Source organism: Gouania willdenowi, chromosome 21, assembly GCF_900634775.1.
Source record: "Gouania willdenowi chromosome 21, fGouWil2.1, whole genome shotgun sequence".
Taxonomy (NCBI): Eukaryota; Metazoa; Chordata; class Actinopteri; order Blenniiformes; family Gobiesocidae; genus Gouania; species Gouania willdenowi.
This window is the reverse complement of record NC_041064.1, coordinates 13,982,009-14,004,012: the sequence shown is the minus strand read 5'-3', so window position 1 is coordinate 14,004,012 and position 22,004 is coordinate 13,982,009. Positions and strand designations below refer to the sequence as shown.

The following is a 22,004-nucleotide window of genomic DNA, read 5'->3' as shown; positions in this document are numbered from 1 at the left end:
ATGTAGAAGTTGTGAGAAATACATATTAAGCAGGACTTAAGAAGCATTTGAAGACAAGAGTTACCCAGTCTCCCCTTAAAGAGTTGGTAATACTGGACCAATGTTGTTTGAAGTCAATAATCTATGCTGGCCAGTATCTGGACATCACTGTGGACTATTAAATGTGGCTGCTTTCTTTTTGTTATATTTATTATTTTTAATGGGTTGTGAATTTTTTGCTACATAAAAGACATTTCTTTGTGTTCATGAGGTACAGTATGTTGTCCTTTAGATGCAGTCCATTGCAGTTACACAAGCCTGGGGTGATTGCTATCGATCCTCCAGAGTTTCTCCACCATGTCTGCACCTTGGAGACTAATCCTATTGCTCTGATTTTCCTTGGTTTTTTCCCCTCCTCTTGTTTCCTACGTGATTAATGTCCAGAAGGAGAATACAATATGGATTATTTGTTGTGCTTCTGCTTCTGTTTTTTTAATTCCTTCTTTTCTTTGGAAGCCTTCTGGGCCTCATGATCGAGGGTTCTCCATGATGACCACCAATTTCTGCTCCAGCGGGTGGTGAGTGAGTCCAGAAATAGATCTGTATGACTGTGTGTTATAGTTTCACCAAAACAATTACACAAGTAATCTCATAGTGGAAAAACTATGCAATGCAACATATTATATGGTGTCCCTGACCTGATGATGTTTCCAGCCTCTCGTAGTTTTGATCTTTTCATACAAACTTAGAATTGATTGTGGTTTTGTGGGAGAGCACTAAAGCTAAAGAAAAAAATGTAATTAAAATGAAAGTGTTTATTAAAATCCATTCATTGTTGGTATATAGTTAATGTTTCTCTCAGGAGCATTCTAACGTCAACATGCATTTTGCAAACCTGAAAGAAACCGACGCCGTGTACCCAGCTATCACATCTGTCTGTCAAGTTCCACAGATCCCAGATACAGCGTAAAGCCTCTGGTCTTTGGTCATCGGCAGATTTTTGAAATTCCAATTACACTGTGCTGAAACTATGAATCAACAAGCTGAAATCTCAGTGATGATGATGGGATTTGTTTTTCTATTCAGGTAATTCCCAAAAGACACGACAGAGACCAGATCTTAGAATGTACAACATTTTACCATAGAAAGGAAAAGACTAGTTTGTGCTCAGCCTAAGTATAATCTTTAATTTGGATCCCAATCCCCTTTATTATTTTTTGCTTGTTAAAAACAAAAACAAAAAAACTAAACAATTTTACAATTCTATTGATTACCCAAAAGAAAATGTATAACAATAACATGTAATGAATTTGATCAATGAAAAAACTTTGAAACATATCAACTATGAACATGTTTATTATATATTCAGTGCAATATAAAATATATTTTTACATTTTATCCACCATATTCCTATACTTCATTCATATTAACGCAACATTCTGTCGAAGAAGTGTGCAATGATGATGACATGATTTGGTTTTAATTTTGGTCTATTCTATTTGCAACGTGGCACTTTAAATAGGAAAACATGGTCTTATTAGTGAGGACGTTATCATTGTTTTCCATGTACTTCATTAATATTATAGAACAGAGCTTTGATTACTCTTCCCCCAATTTCAGTCCGATTTGATCAACCAGGGTACCCCAGCGTATAGAATACTAAGGACACTATTACTATCCTCTGGCATTTTTGGTAAGTTTAACGATTACTGCAGTGGTTCCCAACATTTTTTGGATTGTTACCCTATTTTGATATAAAGAATTTCTGGTGACCCTAAAGACATTTTTTTTCTCTAGAATTAGTTTTTGATCATGTGTGTTATACTGTATTACACATACAGAGTAGCCAGGATTAGTGACAAGCTGTGCCAGCTCATATATATATATATATATATATATATATATATATAGCATTTTAAATAAGATTGGAGACAAAATGAAAGTATAGAATACCAATTGTGTTTAAAATAATAATAATAATAATATATGATAAATATACATTAATATGTATTTTTTTTAAATTATTATTATTAATTACTAGACATTTCAGGCAACCCAGTTTAAACTCCAGGCGACCCCACACGGGGCCCCAACCTCAAGGTTGAAAAACATTGGATTACTGGCTAATTAGCAAAATTAAAAGATTTTGTGTAGTTTATATTATTTTTTTTATATTCCTATTGTTCATCCAACTGATTTTTTCCCCCTCTTTTGAAACATACTGTCATTGGAAGCACATTATCGTTTATCGTATCGTGAGCTCTGTTTCTCGTCCCAGCTCTAGTTCTACATGAATAGAATGGTGGAAAACTAAGTTAAATTGAGCTCGCTCCAGCTTTTACTTTAGCTTTTTGTTAAGGTTAGCCTTAGCCATGCATGTTGGTGCTGTGGTGCACACACAGTACCACCGGACCCGGGTACACCAGCAGGGGGGTAGAGGGTGAGTTTTCCAGCTGATGGGGGAGGAGCCTGCTGCTGCTGCTGCTGCTGCTGGTTGTCTTCTTGCAGGACTTGCGCGTGGACACCGCCTTCATCCAGCCCCTCCTCTTCCTCAGCCTCTAATGCAGCAGCATCAGCATCAGCTCCAGCATCAGCTCTACATCCATGAAGAGAACAGAACACACCTCTACGGCACATCCGCGATGGGCCGCCCGCTCTTTACCGCGTTGATGTGTTGATAACGTGATCTTAGGTGATCAAATATGAATCATGCATTTGATATTTCTGACCACTTCGCTCGTCAGCGTCCTCTCGCCCTGGCTGCTTCCATCACTAGCTTCATCCGGTACGTATCCTAGCAGCCTGCTGTGCTCTGTGTCACTTTGATCTGGGAGGAAACACCTTTCACTTTCCCTCTGTGTGCTTGGCTATCATATCATCTGACGATTTACTGCATTCGCCTTTGATTTACGCCCATAAACCACTGGGAATCAATACATTTAATATTCTGCGTCCTCAGTGGGTGCTGCATGAGGGCAGACAACAGCATCTTTTGTTCATGTTGTCAGAAAATACTGATTTTGATCTGATTATGGGAATTACTTCATCATGATGGAGCTTTTGAGTCCTTATGTGTGTGGTTGTTTTGAATGTTTGGGGATATCATCTTTAAAAGATGTATGAATGCAACGCATCACATCTGTTAAATGAAAGCACATCATATTTCTGTGTGTTCAACACTTGTCTGTATATTACAGTAGATAACATACGAAGCTGCAGTGTGTCATGAAATTTCAGAAAAGCTAATGTGTTTAGCGATGCCTTAATTTGACAAGTGGAATAGGAAGGATGACAGTTGGTTTTGAATGTGTGTGTGTGTGTGTGTGTGTGTGTGTGTGTGTGTGTGTGTGTGTGTGTGTGTGTGTGTGTGTGTGTGTGTGTGTGTAATTGTGTGTGTACCGCAGTCAGGTTCTTGATATCTGTATGGTGTCAATTCCTTTGCAGTTCCTCCAGGAGTAGAGGACAAGGTTGAGAGGGACGCAGTGCCTGTGCTGCTGAAGCAACAGGCTTTTGCAGCACCCCTCACAGACAACAGCACACACTCTTCAGTGGAACATGTGATCACCTACCCATCGCGGTTGATCTTCTACTTAAACGAGGACTCGGAGAGCACCTACCATGACCTTAACACTAGATCCAGGAACCAAGCTACGGAGAGCCAGGTGAGCTCAGGCTGAAACATGATGGACAATAAGACATGATGAAAGTTAGTCCTATTGCTCTAAGCTCAGGAACTGTTTTTCAACTTTTTCTAGTATGCTTGACAGCCTCAATATGACACAGGTGCAGGCCTGGGGCAGAGAGTGTTTATGTCCTTCAAAATCTGCACTGATGGTGATTCTGCTAAATTAGCTGAGGCATCTGGACCCTGTACTACAAAGCTGAATGAACATATCCGGAACATCTTTCCATTAGCTGGCTTGACCTAACCAGGCATTTGCAATCACAGAGCAGCTGTACTACGAAGCTGGTTATCAACACGCTACCTTAAAGCTCATATCTGGAGTTTCTGAGAAATCTATGTTTATGTATGATTCTTTTGAAATGCTAACTAGTCTTTTACTATGGTCTACTGCCAGTGGTCATTCATATACATTAATGTATATAAGTTCCACCTTCGTCCTAGAGACCCTTATACAAATGGAAATGAGTGCTGTGATCGCCCAGCTAATAGGCTTTGACTTCCTGTTTTGAGACTGTCAATCAAAGTGAATGCGGAACTGTGCACGGAAACAAGGCAGCGCGTCACAACAGCAAATAGGTAAATATGATTTTGGTTCTTAACCTGACCCATAGACTTATATCAATGCGACCCGATGTGACCTTATGTTTCGCGATGCACGTGCAGAAAAGTAGAGGCAACCCCGGTAAATATCATCCCGCGAGACTTCGGCGCAGGAAGATGGACGCTCAAAACCTCCTTTTAACACTCCATATTCCTTTGTTGTTTCATGTCTAATGTGGCAGTAATATTTTTTAAGTATAATGCTAAGAAATGTCCCGGTCTCCTCTTCTGTCTACACGTACCACCTCATGTTTACTCGGAGAGAAGTGGTCATGTGACCAGGTACGTCACGTCTGCTGTGACGTGTTTTTGCGAAAAAAGTGTTTCATTACATTTCAAAAGTGAAACGTCTGAAATACCTCCTCATGAAAGCGAAAAATATTTTTTGCGATATTTGAGTGTTTCCATTACCAGTTTTTATTGCGCAATTTAGATTTTGCCAATTTCCAAGTATAATGGAAACTGATGCTGCAGCGAAACCCAGAAAGGAATGCTGGCAGAAAATTTCCAATTTGTTTATGTGTAAACTCATGAGATTATACAATATTAAATAATCGCTCTGATGAGTCAGTTTCACTTTATTATAGCACAGATAATTCCACATTAATTCTGCCTAAACATGAAAATCCATGTTTCTGTAGTTAGAGGTCAACCTTTTCAAGCATTGTACATTATGTACAAGTATGTACATTATTTATATTTTACATAATCTGACCTGCTATGGCATCAAACTCCTCTTTGATTAAATGTGTGGGCAGGTGGAATATGTAAAGTGCATATAAGTACCTATGAAAGTTCGCTAGGTCGTTGAGCACAATCCTTACAATCCATGCACCAATAGGAACTTCTTAGTTATTTACTCGCTGACCTCCTATCCATAAGATAACCTGCTCCGGAGCAGGTTATCCGTTCAGCATAAGTTACCATGGTGATTCACCCTGGTCGTAGCACAGAACACACAGTCTTAATCCCAGAAGTTAAATCAATAAGAGGAAATCCAGCTTCGTAGTACATGGCTCTGGTTGCAGACGTTTCGTCTGCCATCCAATAGGAATCTTTAGTTCTGAAACTGACTAGTTGGGACTGTGGGATTTATTTCTCATCTGGTTTTCATCTGCACTTACTGTTTGTTTTTCTTCTCACAGGACGTACATCTCGCCCAAGTCAGTTTCCAATTAGAAGCATTTGGCACAAGATTTGTACTAGATCTATCACTGAACAAGTAAGTTATTTTTTTATTAGCAGAACTTACTCTTGCTCATGTTTGTCATACAGGAAATAGTAACTGTGATGTAAATGGAGATACAACTTCTGTTTGTTATCAAGACACCAGATAATTGAAAATGTGCAAAATTCAATTTTCCTTTCCCATGCTGATTATTTGAAGAGCATCTGCATTAAAGCCTTCTGCTGTCCGCATTGACACTCCTCACTACAGTTAATATGCAAAACATTATGTGGTGCTGTGTGGAATATTAAAAGGATTATGAGAGGAAAGCTTTGATGCATTTTATAGTTCTGATGCTCTAGTTCAGGTTGGTTGACTTTGTTGAGTTTATGCTGTTACAAAAGTTAAACTGCAGGGAACCCTAAAACAGCATTGTGGGGGAAAAAAAGAATCAAGAGTTTGGATAATTTTACGTTGTTTTTACACAAACATCATCAGTCACGACTGGGGCGAAATGTCTCAGTTTTCTTCAGCAAATTAATTATGTATTTAATGCTAACTTATCCAAAATGTGTCATATTATTTAATGTAATCAATAAATATATTAGCATGCTGCTTTCCATGCGATGAAGCCAACTTTAGAGCAGCTGCCGGAAGACGAAACAAAGAGAATTTTTAATGGGAAAAACATCTGAACCACAGAAGTCGGTCATCTTCAATGAAGCTTATTAAGCCTGCATCAAAACTGAGCAAACTGATGAGTATTCTGTTGTCTGCAAACTCTGCTAGGCTCGCAGTGTCCTCTACACTCAATGATATTGATTATCTCCCTACTTAAGGAAGCCAGTCTACATATATGAGGGTTTTATGTGCACTTGGGTAAAGGCTTGAAAGGCTGATTGAATTTCCAACCCCTTAATAGGATTTAAAACTGGATTTTGTATAATTAGAGACTGTAATTTTATATTGAACTGGACGTTGAGACTCAGAGGGGGGGGACCTGAGGTACACTGGTTTCTCCTGGTGCTCCAGTGTTCTCTCTCAGTCCAAAAATAGAGATGTTGAAGTATGTTAAATGGACTCTGTCCAACTGTGTGGATGAACCTTTGTGGCATTTGAGGTATAATGAGCACTATTGCTGCGTCAAAGATCCTGGGCCTCGCTGATCTGATCGCAGCGCGTGGGAGTTTACATTTTCTTTCTTGTGTGCGGGTTCACCCACAGTGGACTGCAGATTTTGAGAACACTTTACCAAAGATAGACCTTACATCATGGAAGATTCCATGAAACTTTGTTGGGGATCATGATGAATTTACTGATTCATTATTCATTAATGAAACATTACCTGTCTCTCATCATTGGTGTAATTTCAAAAGTTTATCTCTTGGTTTGTAATTGACTGATCTTAACAAATTGGACTCGGTTATTTCAGGTTGGTTCCTGAATTCAACCAAATTGGATCTGCATTGTGCATTTTATCCCATTTTTTTGGAAAAAATGGGGGTACATTTGGACCTACTTTATGCTTATTAATGGGAATAGACATTTCTTACAAGGCTTTAAAGTGTGAATGATCATGGTACCATGATCAGCATCACTGATACAAATTACTGCCAATATCTGTAAAAAAGAGGATATTTGGCACTTGGTGGAGATTTGTCCTCTCTGAGTGTTCTTGTTTGAAATCCAAAGCTCTCCACCAGATGACAGTGCTGATATACAAGATAACAGAAATATTCAATTTGAAAAACACCATTTTCATTAGAGAAAAACTTAACAAATATGCAACACTAACTCAATAATCTCTGCAAGATTGATCTAAACCTCACAGCAGTGAAAAGGTTTGATTGTGCGATCTTCATTTTGAGCCAGTTTACCTGTCTGAGAACTATTTTGGGGTGAGAACAGTTGTTTGGGTTCTGGTGCAGATTTACGTCACGTATTTGATTTGAAATGAACATCTTCTAGTCTTTTATCTATAAGATTTATCTCTTCATAGGCCTAACCCTCTCCTCTGCTCTGAGATCTAACACTTACTCTTCCACATCCTCCTAGTAGTGGTTTCTGCACATTATCGGGACTCTTAAAGACACACCTGCCTTCATATTCATGCACTTACAAAACACCAGCACACACTCCATGCCTGGTTTGTTAAGCTATAAATAGCTCTTCACTCAGGCATCTCTAAGAGATTCTGCTCATGCCTCGATTCTTCTGTCATAATGGAGACTTCCTGCTTACAAGCTGCTTAACATCCCCCCACATATGTCACGCTCAAATCCCAAGCTTTTGGATGGAATGACGCTCTGTGTCCGCAGAAAAGGGGAAGCTTGTGATTTGCAAGATTGCAAAAGAAAAAAAAAAAATCATCATTGTGGCAAAAGCTCCAGCCTCTTGAAGTCAGCTATCAGGCACTCTGTCTGTGTGTGTGTGTGTGTGTGTGTGTGTGTGTGTGTGTGCACGAGCATCTGTGTGTGTGGTGAGGGATGCTGACTCAGGCTGTGGGAACTGCTGGGATGACTGTTATGTTCAAGGTGAAGCTCAGGCCTAGCGATCATTTATCACATTAGGCATCATTGACAGCTTTTTAGATCAGGTCACTGGTTTCAGTTCCTCTCGTTTTGTGCTGTTTCTCAATCTGAGGAACATCGAGGTGAATGAACTTGTTTTACACTCCAAGTCTGAGTAAAAAATGCTCTTTTTTGGGGTCAATTTGATCAGAGTACAACTGCGAGACACCCAATCGTTCCCAATTTGATTTTGTTGCATTGCGATGTTTGAGGTATTGTTCTGTGTTTGTATAGTTTTGCCATTTAGAAAACATCTATGTGCGATTCACATGTGTGTTTTGGGACTGTGGAAAGAAAACTCACAGAAGAAAAGCACGCAAACTCTACTTATAACGCTGCCTGGTTATTCTCTGAGTCTGCGAGACAGATGTTTACCCGCTACACTACACAGCTGTGCCTTCTTTTATCTAAATCAGCGGTTCTCAACTGATCTCACTCTGGGACCCATATTTTGCCACGGTCATTAAATAGCGACCCACTTTTTTTTAGACTTCAACAAACCAAATTTAGTTTTTAAAAATAGCTGTTCAAAACACACATATATAATCTTACTCTATATATTTTATTTGTCAATGCTTACTTGGGTACAGTTGTTACAAAAGTTATTGTTATTTTTGCTTGAATGCGAAGGTGACGAGTGCTCGTTTAAAGCCACATGATGCAAGTCATACAACTAACTACTGTAACTGAATAACCAACAGTCTGTTTATATCTACTGTATATGTAACTAATTCTAGTCTCTTTTTTTATTTTTTTATCAGTGAATTGCTGTCTTCAGATTATGTTGAGATCCACTATGAAGGAGGGAAACCTGTTCTGTCTAAGGTAATGGTGCATTTCTTCTTGCTGTTTATGAATATGTAAGTCACAGTAAATATACACCACAGATTGACTCAAAGGACTCAATTTTAAGTATTAAAATATTTGATTTTGTAGGTTTTTTTAATAAAATTGATTTACACACTAAAGGTTTGGACGCATCGACGAGTGCAGTGGTTGTCAAACATTTTTGACTCAACGACCCCCCTTGTCCGACTACAAACATTTTGCTTAGAAATCTATTTAAAACAACTATAGAGCATAATAATGAATAAGTGAGTTATGACACACATTTTAAAGAATCGTCTTTTTTGCAATTTTGTAAATAAGTGGAAAGAAATCGTATTTTGTTCAGTGGTTCCCAACCTTGTTTAAGATCGTGACCCCATTTTGATATCAAGAATTTATGGTGACTTTTTTTTCTAGAATTAGTTTTTGATCACGTTTAATATATATATATATATATATATATGCAAGATTGAGCAAAATGTACAATTAAGTTCTAAATGTTCCAAAAGGGGAAAAGGTTAGGTACAGAATTTTACACATATTAATATACACACACATATGCGTCCGGTTGTACAAGTACATACATATATATACATACAGTACATGTACACAAACACCTACATATGTATTAATTCATGCATGCATGGGCAGACTATCTATATATGCATAAATGTAATGGGACTGTAGGGTCTATGGGGGCTGGAGGTCGTTAGAGTTCCTTTTCCTGTCACAGCAGTCAATGAATCTTGCTGCCGTGTTTGCACATCTCTCTCCCAAGTACCCCCTGTTGTGCCATCGCGTACCCCTAGGGGTACACGTACCCCCATTGAGAAACCTGTACTAATGAACAGCAGTAATGTTTTAAAGGTGTTTGTCAGTAAATGGATGGACTTGCATAAACTGGTTCTCTTAACAAACCAGGATCTAGTGCAGAGGTAGGGGATGTGGAGGTGTGCAGGAGGGCCTGATCCTGCTGCTGCTGCTGCTGATTCAGATAGCAGAGGGCTGGGCTGAGCACACTGTAGCTGATTCAGCAGGCTTTTTGCTCCCCTGCAGCCTCCTGCTGGAGCTCCAGTCACATGGCATGCAGGAGAGAAAGCACTCTGCAGTATCCGAGCAGGGTGGGATGGGTAAAGTCTAACAGAATAAGGAAAAAGAGGTAGAGAGTGGTTGAACAGTAGTGTTCTCAATGCTGAGTCACAAACAGTGCAAATAACCATCTTGATAGATCAGTGAGTGTAGAATAGATGAAGGAATTCACAGCAAAGAGTTAGATTTTGTTATGAAACAGCAGAGGGGAAAGTAAGTAGTGCTCATGTAACTGTAATTGAGTTGCTTTTATGGATACTTGTACTTTTTTGAGTTTATTTTTAAATCAGTGATTTTACTTGTTCTTAAGTACGTTATTTTGTTACATTTCTACACCCAACCGCTACTGAGTAAATTATATATTTCTTGTTTTAAAATGATCAACAGACATTGTGAAACTACAATAAAAATGATGTTTACTGTGTGCAAGGGAGCCGTGGCTAGATTTAGTACCAAAAATAAACATTGGGGGGGGGTGAAAGTACCTAGTAACTTTGAAGTACTATTTATTGAGGTACTTTTTATTTGTACTTGAGTGTTTTATTTATGACTTACTTGTACTTGAGTACAATTTCAATCAAGTAACAGTACTTCTACATGAGTAGAATATATCAGTACTCTTTACATTTCTGTGAAACAGACCTGATTTTAGAATCAAAAATACTTAAGATAAAACAATAATAATAATAATAATAATACAAAAAAAAAATAATAATAATAATAACTACTGATGGTGATGATGATGATGGTGATGATGATGACTGATTTTATTTAAGTGTCATGCACAGGCGTGCCTAGCCCACATGGGCTTACAAGACACTGACTCAACATCAGCAATAAAACAGATGGTTACAGGCCAGATTCACAACATCCTGCACAATACTTCTATCTACTGTATACAAAAATGTTTGTCTTCTTTCCCACACTTAAAACAAACAAAAGCAAAAGTCTGTTTTCTATGACTCATAATCTTCCCTCAGACATCCAAAAAACATCTAATACTGTATTTATTCCTATATACCAGTAACTGGGAGTTTCCTGATTAATTCTGCTGTGTTTTCTCTGTATTTTGCTACCATTAGAATGGCTTTGCAGTGTTGTTGCATTAGTCCTGTCTCCTCCTCCAGGGTGGTGAGCACTGTTACTACCACGGCCAGGTGAGAGGGAAGGATGACTCCCATGTGGCCTTATCTACCTGCAACGGGTTGCAGTAAGTGAACAGCAGCGTGTAACGGTTCAGCGTTAATACATTCACACTGTTCTGCCCCCCTTTGACTCTGTATTTACTCCTCTCTGCCTGGCAGCGGGATGTTTGATGATGGAGTCCATGTGTATGTAATTGAGCCGTTACAACAGACTCATTCAATTGTAAGTTATTCCCTTTGCAAGTGAGTGTGATATTCACACACACACACACCACACACAGCACTCACTACTGTTTCCGGTTGAGGAAATCCTCGTTTCTACTGTTATTCCTGTTTTAAAGGAAGGAGATGATATAACGAGGCATGCCTAGAGTGTAATACAAACCATAATGAACATCCGTTTATCTCGGAGTATAATAATCTGACTTGTTTCAAGCTATTCACTTTAAGATGAACTAACAGGACGTTGTTTTATTTCGTTTAATCTTTAGATTTTTTTTTTTTTTATCATGACATCACTATTAGCATGGTGGATTTTTGTAGTTTTTTTGCCATGAACTACAACACTGAATAAATGACAATGTTGTTGTTTTTAAATTTTTATTTAAAAAAAAAAAAGTAACTTCTTTAAGCCTGATTTACAGTTATTAATTTTTTTATAGACAAAGAGGAATAAATAAATAAATACTTACGTAATATAGAGATACATAAATATATGAATACATAAATTAAAACCTTCAAAGTTAATAAGTAAATGAAAAAAGGATTAAAAACAATAACATTCTCAACTATTGAATGACAGAATTATTTGCTCAAGTTCTATTGTTGGTACTTTTTTGTTTTCTGTTTACTTCTACACATATACCGAGATATATAATATATTTTGTAGTTCTTACAGTTTTATTTTAAAGTGTTTTGTATGAGGAGCCACTTTCGGCTGATCTGTAATTACTTCACACTTATTTTCCCTGTGTCCCTGCAGGAAACAGCTGCAAGGCCTCATAACATAAGAAAAACAGCCTCTCTTCCATGGAGCCATGATTCAGAGGACGATGGTGAAATTTATATTTCTGGCATCTCCTATAAGCTTCTCCACTGGTCCTCCACCCTTGACCATCATTGCCACACCCTCTCATTACTTGAAAACATCGAATTTATCCAAAAAAATAAAGCATGAGAAAGAAATTCTGACTGTAAAGTGACATAATGTTGTGAAATCTATGGGGAATTACTTTTGAATTGTCAAAACACAAGAGTAATGTGGTTCTGTCACATGCATCAAGGGAAAAATATTCACATTTTGCCACAGAGACACCCAAAAAGTAGAAAAAACTCTTATTGTGTCAGCCTGAACACAGTGAATTCTACCAAACAACATTGTTTGTCTGTGTGTTTTCAGTGGTGGAGGCTCAGCTCATCTCAGAGCTGGATCACTTATCCTGGCTGAAGCGCAGGAAAAAGCGAGCGGTAAGTCCCTGATCTCACTTCTCCTACAACTCATTTATTTGCTTCAGTTCATCCAGCCAGTGCTCCCAGTGCGACGTGTTTACAATAACAACCTACAGGTGCCCGCGTCCAAATGAGGGCTGAGTTTTTGGACTACACAGAACTGACTCAGAAGCACTTTGTCATTTCAGATGCCTCGAAGTGTTTTTGAAGAGGAAGTATTTGGAAGTGATGATCGTCAGTGATCACAGTATGGTAGGTCATCTCACTAAAGCTGTGGTTCCCAACCTTTCTTGTCTTGGTCCCCCTTGAGCCTTTTTGTCATACCATGAGTACCCCCACACTCATACGTGTTCATGATTCTCCAAAAGTAGAACATAGCACAACTGAATATTCAACGCAATAATTTTATTTCATCTTCATAAATTGAACAATTAATATTCAGGCATTATCTTCTTATTTAACTCAAATTAAACATAAAATGATGTTGCCTTCAAGGCAATAAAAATGATAAATACCGTATAAGAAATAATATTATAGTAAACGTTTGTAGTATTAATACTGTATTATTAATACTAATATATTAGGATTATATTGTTATTAAAGAAAAATAGTTGAAATTAGATTAGAAAATTAAGAATAAATAAAAATAGTAAGTAATATAAATGAATAAATACAAAACAAATAATGAACCTGCCTGTGTTTTATATAACTTTTATGACATTTACCACAAAAGGAGCTTCTTTGAATATGTCATCTTTAAACAGGCATTTACATTTTAAAAACAAGTCATACACATACCATTTCATTGAAGGACTTTATGAAATGACTGAGAATATTTTTATTATCTTGGAAATGAATTCTTAATTTTTCCACGTACCCCCTGCAATGTGCTCACGTACCCCTAGGGGTATGCGTACCCCTGGTTGGGAAACACTGCACTAAAGAACTGCAAGAGCCTACATTGAAGCAGCGTGACCTGCCCTCTATAAGATACACCTGCATTCATTTACTTGCTTATTTACTTATTTGACCAAAATTAATAAATCAAACATTGTGAAATGAGTACAATATGATTTATGTGCCGTTCAGTGTGGCATGAAAACTATCGAAAAGATGTTTTTTTCAAGAATGGTACAAAAAAAGACGAAAATATCCATTGTAGGTAGTAGTAAGAAGTCTGAGAGAATTTTCACATTGTCTGGGATTATAGAAAGTAGAAAAAAAAATACATAAAAATCCATAATCTTGTATAATGTGAAGGAACATGAAATTCACATCATGAATGTGCAGCAACTGTGTGATGCCATTATGTCAATATAGACTTAAATCTCTGAGGAAGGTTTCCAGTACCCTAACTTAAAAATAAATAAATAAATAAAAAAAAAAAATAAAACATATATATATATATATATGTACACATATATATTTTTTTTATTTAAGTAGGGACAGTACATATCAATGAACATTAAAAAGAAATGTAAATATGTCAGATTATAGCCATAAGCTAATTTCCATCTGTTGTCCCTAGACCGGCTGATGTAAGAAAATGTCACACTTAACAATAAAACAAGGTGAGACACAAACAATATCAAAAGGATTACATACAGGACAAGGAACATATGGATCATAAAATACAGTACTTCATCAATGCCACATGATTTAAGGCTGTTTTAAAAGCAAAATTACATCCAACCTAGTTTTGGAAAGGTGTACGAACTCTGTATTTCCTGTGTGCATAATGGCATCACTTCAGCCTGTCTGTATTTCTCTGTCTGCAGTTTAAACGACACAAGAACAAGCAGCACACAAGAAATTTCGCCAAGTCAGTGGTGAATCTTGTTGATGGTGTGAGTATGATTTGTGTAATCCAATGAAAAGTGCGTGTGCGTGTGCGTGTAACAGTGGTCTCCAACTCGTGCCATGCACTAGCACACCTGATTCTAATGATAATGTAATCCTGCAGCAGCCACTAGGCTTTATAACCACTACTAATCACATTCAGGTGTGTTGGAGAAGGAAGGCTGCCAATCAAAGCATAGACATTATAATACGTAGACGCCGCATCGACTGCTGCCGCCCACTAGAGCGGTACGTCTACAGGGCGGCCATCTTGGACCAGTGTTATACATCTGTATAGGATGTGATGTGCTTACACAATTAAAGTTGTCATAAATCGCTCAATTCTCAAGCAATTTTCACGGGGTTTGTTTGTAACAAATGTCAGACATGATAGATAGATAGATAGATAGATATAGATAGATAGATAGATAGATAGATAGATAGATAGAAATAACATAGATAGAAATAAACCAGAAAACGTTCAGATGTGCTCAGGTTTTTTATTGACAACATTGTTTAAAGCTATGACAATTATTATTATACTACTATTGTATTATTATTGATATTCATATAAATATGTGGGTGTGGAGATTAAGTGTTGAGTGGTAAAACCAGCTTTTTAAATATATCCAAGCACCTTGTGTCATAGCTACATGTGTGACGTTTTTAAAAAAATAAAGAGTTTGGAAATCGGTTCAAAATGCAACGAATATTTCTACTTAGAGATTGAGAAATAACTCTTTCTGTCGTAATGTCCATGCACCGCTGCCTCCACCACCACTGGTCCAAGATGGCGGCGTTGTTGACGCGTCCCTCCACAGTCGATGTGGCGTCTACGTGTATAATGTCTATGAATCAATGTGCGCGAAACGTCTGCAGCTATCGACATCCACACCTGCGCTGATAAGGCCATAGCTCAGTGATTATCAGCCATTTTACAGTTTGTAAGACTTTTTTCAGCCAATCAGTTGATCAGGTGTTAATAGCTCAAACAACGCAGATATAAAATGAAGAATTCCCACTAAATAACAAGAAGTGATGGAATGTGTACTGAAGGACAGGTCAGTAAATTGATCTCTAAGAGCATTGGAGGAAAATTGTATTTTAAAATCAATAAAATCAAGCTGTTGTTAAAAAGCGACCCCAAATATAGAAATGCACATATTCCAACCCTTATGTTTTATTCAACTTGGCACTAAATTGAAACTTAACAATTTTGATGACTACAGTAAATTACTAATAATTTAAAATACATATTTTTTTTTTTTTTTTTTTTTAAAGAACAAAAGCTAAAACTGAATGAAATAAATGTTGTGTCTTTCTTCTCTCCCTTTTCTACCTCTCGTTCTCTCATGTTTGCCGCCTCTGTTTGTCTTTTATTGTCTCTATTCACTACGGATGAATAATCTACGACAGATCTTCAAAGACCAACTTCACACACGCGTGGTGCTTGTTGCCGTGGAGATCTGGACGGACAGGGATCACATCCCCATCGGTGTGAGGCCGCTGGAATTGCTCCGAGATTTCTCCAAGTACAGACAGCAAAGCATCAAGCACCATGCTGACTCTGTGCAGCTTCTCTCGTGAGTCGGGATTTCATCAATTTCCCATCAAACTTTAGAATTTGTATTCTTATTTTTTAAGAGTTTTTAAAGTTTCGGTTAGTTTACATCTTAAATCAGTTGGTGGAAAGAATACGTACTACGTAACACATTCTATAGTATCTTAAATTTATGACTTGAATAATAAATAACCAAACTCACATCTAATTCTGGAAAATACTAGGGATACATATTCCTTTTGTTTTAATGAGTTAATAATGATTTTCCAAGACATCATTTTTAATCTATTAAGTATAATCTAATGCAGTGTTTCTCAAATGGGGATACGCGATGGCACTGCAGGGGGTACTTGAGATAGAGAGAGGATCAAATTAACAAATGAAAGCATTAGAAATATGGGGTTTTATCATGTTTGTTTAAAATGATAATCATACAAAATATTATCAGCAGCTCACAAAAACATACAAAATAAGGGAAAAAATATACTGAATGATAAAAAGAACAGACAAACAACCACAAAATACACAAAAAATGACAGAGAAACATGCACAACGAGAAACAGAGAAACGACACCAAAAACACACACGCTGAGAAAAAATAATTTAAATAAAACCAACAACACAAAATGACCTTGATTAGAACATGAACTGAAAATACAAGGTTCAGTCTTGGTCCCACACCAAGCTGGAGTGACAGGAAATGATAAAAACTATAAAGATAAATCTATTCAGGAGGCACTAAATACAGCTTCATTCCACTTATTTACAAAATGAGACTCTTTAAATATGCGTTATCACTCATTCATATCCATCACTATGCTCTACAGTTGTTTATTATTCACAGAATTCTAAGTAAAATGTTGTAGTTGGACAAATGCGGTACTCAGAAATAAGAGAAAGGGGGTACTTGAGCAAAAAACGTTTGAAAACCACTGATTTAATGGTTTCATATCATCATTTTTCTGTTTAGGTTCTTGAATATTTACAGTGAGAGTTTGGTTATTGATACTTTGTGTCTGACCTCACGCTCTGAGGATTTCAGTTGACATGTGTTCATGTTTTCTTGGTTTTTCCTTCTTCATTCCTGCAGAAATGTGACCTTCCACTACCGCAGAAGCAGCACTGCGTATTTTGGAGGCATGTGCTCCGTGAGCCGTGGCGTCGGAGTCAATGAGGTCAGAGTTTCTGTCAAACACCCACTGTGTGCGTGCGTGCGTGCGTGCGTGCGTGCGTGCGTGCGTGTGTGTTCAATCATTTTTAGGTGAAAATCCCTTTCCTTGTTGTTTCCTCAGTATGGCACTACCTGGTCCATGGTTGGCTCTCTATCCCAGAGCCTGGCACAGAACCTGGGCATTCAATGGGACCCAGCATCAAAGAGAAGTATTCATGAAACCCAGCTATTTTTATTTTAATTTAAAAAATTTTATTGCCTCAGAGAGATCCCTGAGAGACCTCACGCTTTTCAGGGCCAAACTCACAAATCAATGGCACTGTGATATTAACCAGGAAGCATTAAACAATATTTTATTTTGATATATTGTGTATTAAATGTGTTACCATGCTTTTAGTTGTTTCTTTCAACCAAGTTCACTTTTTGAAAATGAATTCCAGCTCTGGCCAGACATTAAGTTTGATGTTATGGTTCCACGATGTAATATGATTCACACATTTACTTATTCTTTTAGAATTTTCATCCTGAGCCAACCATAGATTAACTGCTTGTTGAAGCCAAAGTAGCTACAACGCATGAGCTGCGTGTCATATACTGATAAATATCTAAATTTACCTTAATAAAATACATTTTAAAACAAGGGGAAGATAATAATTAATAATACAAATAAGAAATAAGCATTTGAAGTGAGGCAGTAAAAGGCTACATACACAGTTGTGACGGAGGTAAGGAATGCAAAGGGAAACAAAATTAAAATCAAATAAAGGATGAATGGGTTTTTTACCCAATAACGTCTTCCGTTTTAAAAAGCTTCCCATTTAAGTGCAACAAACGATCATTAATGGAACTTAAAACTGCACAAAGTCTGAATACAGGAAAAAAAAAAATGTGGATGATTAAGTTCTGCATTAGAAGCTTTTGGAGAAAATTTAAGTTAAGAAACATTATTTTTTGTTTAAAAAAAAAAGGTTTTTCAGCAGTCTTTCCTTTTGTTTAGGATGTAGCTGATTAATGTGATAAACATTGTATTGACTGTATTCGTGGGGCTGCAATTTTCTGTACTTTTCTGCAGAATAAAAGATGAATAAAGAGAGTTGAGCACCGCACACACATTTTTCCCAACTGACCTTTAGTACTTAATTACCAGAGAATATACGTTTTATTTGAACATTAATGTACACATGTTTTCTGCTTGGTGTGATTAAATAAATTGATTTGGCAGAAAGACAAATGACTCGTTGTTTTATGCAAAGTCAGCTAAATATCGACTCCGCTGGGTTCGTCTCAGGTCGAGGTTACGTAGATTTAAGATCACAGCGGTTAATGAGACAGAATCGTCAAACCAGCTGCCAGGTTAGAAACTGCAACCTCTTCCAGTAAAAAAAAAAAAAAAAAAAAGTGCTCGCAATCAGCAATTTCTTTAGTTTCAAAACTACATGAGAGAAAAATGGGAGCGAATTCTCCTCGTTCAGCAAAAAGCTTTCACTATCAGGTGCTAAATCCACCGACTAATGCTGTTCACAAATCCTTTTTGTTGTATTCTAAGCATCTTTTCTCCAATAAGTGATTGTTTGTGTTATTCTCTTTCCTTTTGTCATTTTGTGGATTCTCTCGCCCTTGTTCAGAGGAGTGTGGTTGTGTAAATCTGTGGGATGGCTGCATCATGGAGGACAATGGGTAATGTCGTACACTATATTATCAGGTTTAGTCACTAAAACACGTTAGATTTGCAGAAACTATTTCTATCCCATTTTTGCAACAATAGTATTTTTAAAATCTTGAAATGCATGAATGTTATTATATTGTGTGTAGAAAAAACATAATTCAGTGAAATTTATTTTTATTTTTGCTAAACAGTTTTTAGTTATCAATTCATAGATGCATCAAATATTTTATTAATACCAAGTCCCTTTTTAGAAAGTTCATCACAGAAGAATTCAAATGTGTCTGTCCATTGCTGTTTGTACATTTTAATGCTATTTTTTAGTTGTTTTTTTAATAGCTATTTTCAACAATTACATGGTTAAACTTTTAGGACCTTAAAGGTGCAGTCCGCAACTGTCGGATCCCTCTCTCCCCCTCCTGCCCCGCTGCTCTCTTGCCCTGCCTCCAAACTTTCCAAAGTCCCTCCCCCAGAGGAGCTAACAAGCTAACGTTATCCCGACAGCAACATCACAGTAATATAACATGCTCTGTTAAAAGCATATACTGCAGTGCTTCTCTCTCTCAATGTGCACACCTCAGCAGCAGCAACAATTCAGTGTCACTTCCAGCAGCCCACACGGAGGCTGCTGTGCGCACACAACAACACATGCACCACAGAGTTCTAGTGCAACAATACAAATCAAACATAATGTAAATCAAGCAGCAGTAATTACCTTTCAAGCAGAAAAGTCAACAATTCCATCTTCTACTTCTCCAGACCATACACTGTAAAAAAGATGGCGCTGATTGGTTTGTTTTGTTCGGTCGCGGTGCATTCTGGCAATCTGCCAAAGGCAGCAGGAGCACCAGGGGGGACTCAATGAGCCTGTTTTTTTCACACAAACTACTAGTTTCATGTAAAGCTGTCCATACATAGTGACAGCTTTAGCAAATATGACAAAAAGTCACTTTTATAAGAGTTGCAGACTGCACCTTTAATGTTTAGTAGGTAAAGATAAATGTCGGAAGCAAAAATGACCTTGTGCTACTTGAGTTTATTACAAATAATTAATATTAAGTGAATAATAAGCAGAAGTTTTGCTAAACAATGTCAGTGGTTGTTTTATATTCTGTCTAATGTAGTCGATGCAACCTTTTCTCCCCTTTGTCTGTACCAATGTTTATTTTTTTAAGCTTGGTGTCCTTGTATTGGTTTTCTAAACTCATTCCTAAGCCAAATTCTATTTCATTTGTTTTGTTCCAATCTAATCCAATCCAAGTTTATTTGTTAAGCACTTTAAAACAACCACAGTTTTACAGACCAAAATAAAATACATAGCACTCACATGAGATAAAAAAAAAAAAAAAAACTACATTTGAGATGCAAAACAAATTCAAAGGCGTAAAACATGAAATATAAAAAGTAAATTAAGAAGCATAAAAAATGTCAGGGAACATAGTAAAATAAATAAATTGATGTCTTCTGTTGTAATGTATCCCTCCTAAGTTGCATGAGATTTATCGCAGGGAGCATAAAACTAGAATACTCATTAGTTTAACTCATCGCTCACGTTGAACCCACTGAACTCTCTAACCCTGATGTTTTGTGCAGGGTTCAACACCCACATCGATTCTCCAAATGCAGCATCACCGACTACAAAGAGTTTCTGCTTAAAGGCGGCGGCTCGTGTCTGTTTAACAGACCAACGAAGGTGAAACAGACACAGCTCTGCTTCTTAGTCTGAATCAAACCAGCCGACCTGACGCTGCTTTGTCTTCTCTTTGGCAGCTGTTTGAGGTGGCAGATTGTGGGAATGGATTTGTAGAGGTGGGAGAGGAGTGCGATTGTGGAACAAGATCCGTAAGTGTCTCTAAACCTCACCGCATACGTCTTTTACATCTTTTTTTTTTTTTAATCCATGTGATTAAAGCTTAACATTCTTTTCCCCCTCAGGACTGCTACAAGGAATGCTGCAAAAAATGCTCTCTCGCAAATGGAGCTCACTGCAGTGATGGACCGTGCTGCAATAGCACATGTTTGGTGTGATTCTTTTTCAAAACTTCTGCATTTCAAAGTTTATACTTGTCATAGCAAGACTTTAATTGATTTGTTTGTGTTTTCGGACAGTTTTACCCGCGAGGTTACAGTTGTCGCTACGCTGTGAATGACTGCGATATCTCAGAGAGTTGCTCTGGAGACTCTGGACAGGTGCTTTCGTGTTGCACTCATCAATGACATGCATGTTCATGATGGATTTTAATTATTTCTGTTACTTTGTAGTGCCCACCCAACCTCCATAAACAAGATGGCTACCTCTGCCAAGTTAACCAGGTACGTCAATGAACACGCATCTACTAATAATAATAATAATAATACATCAATTTTATATAGCAGTTTTTTGGACACTTAAAGTTGCTTTACAGAATTAAGAGATTACTCTTTCACTCCACACTTAGTGGTGGTAAGCTACTATTGTAGCCACAGATGGAAGCGAAGCTGCCATAGTGCGCCATCGGCCCCTCCGACCACCACCAACACTCACTCACACAGCTACAGTCAGCACTCACCCTCACTTGTCATTCTCAAACATTGCAATTAAGCATTGTTTATTTCCCTGTCTGCCTGAAGTTGTGTCACATTCACCCCCTTAAGCCTCTGTGTTTGGTTTCTTTATTCTCTGAAAAACCTTTTACGTTCTCCCTTTTTTCTTTTAACTCTATTTATCTTCACCATTGAAATGCAGATCATTTTATGCCTATCTGAAAGCTCTGTTTGTGTTTTCCATTCCATCAAATGATGTCTTTGTGGAACATTTTGTTACCTGAAAAGCAAACAAGGTGTACTTTAGGGCTAACACACGTGTTAAACTCAAGGCCCCGTAACCAAATCCAGCCCTTTAGAACATCCAATTTGGTACCCAGATAGCACGCATACATCGATGTTGGCCTCAGATCCGTGCGTCGGCATTCTACTCCTAATGCGCTATTTTATGTGTTTTTTTTTCTCCCCAAATCAGTGATTCCACTTGGGGCTCTTTTGGCTCTTTTGCTGAAAATACATTTATGATCATGAACTGTGTCTCTCTTTATTTTGTCCACACATATTAAGCTATTTAGTGGTAGTATATTGTTTTGTTGTTGTTGTTGTTCTTGTTGTTGTGATATTGGCCATATTCCTATCAGATTTAAGTAAATACTGCTATGCATATGGAGATATTTATACTAATGGAATGATCCGAGCTAAATAAAGGTTAATATAAGCTGTAGAGAGAGCCG

At 37.4% G+C, this 22,004-nt stretch overlaps 1 pseudogene; it reads left to right on the top strand.

Annotated features, from left to right (window-relative positions):
- The first annotated feature begins 2,478 nt into the window (after window positions 1–2,478).
- Window positions 2,479–22,004, top strand: part of LOC114455121 (disintegrin and metalloproteinase domain-containing protein 23-like) — a 25,172-nt pseudogene continuing 5,646 nt past the window's right edge.